Source organism: Penaeus monodon, chromosome 34, assembly GCF_015228065.2.
Source record: "Penaeus monodon isolate SGIC_2016 chromosome 34, NSTDA_Pmon_1, whole genome shotgun sequence".
Lineage (NCBI taxonomy): Eukaryota > Metazoa > Arthropoda > Malacostraca > Decapoda > Penaeidae > Penaeus > Penaeus monodon.
The window spans coordinates 30,474,681-30,474,959 of record NC_051419.1 but is presented as its reverse complement, the minus strand read 5'-3'; the positions used below and the strand labels follow the sequence as shown (position 1 = coordinate 30,474,959).

Sequence of the window (279 nt, the reverse complement as noted above, 5' to 3'; positions counted from 1 at the left end):
CGACTTAGTTTATAAACTAATTACAAATAATCATGAACATAGTACATAGGCATCAGTCATGGCGTTCATGAGTCATATGAGTTAAAAATGATATTAACTAACTGTTAACTGATTCTATTTAATGTAACTACATTAATTATGTTGAAAAATGAGGATAAAATATAAGAATAAACTATGGATTATCAAGATTACGAAGTAAACTAAATTGGTAATAATTTGATGATGATGAGATGTATTTAAGTAATAGTATGATAATGGATATGACAATTATGGGTAATG

General features: G+C 25.4%; 1 protein-coding gene across 1 annotated transcript in view; it reads right to left on the bottom strand.

Annotated features, from left to right (window-relative positions):
* The window catches only part of LOC119594705 (D-threo-3-hydroxyaspartate dehydratase-like), a gene marked incomplete at its 5' end in the record, with an annotated part of 15,316 nt that overhangs the window by 1,669 nt on the left and 13,368 nt on the right, over nt 1–279 (bottom strand).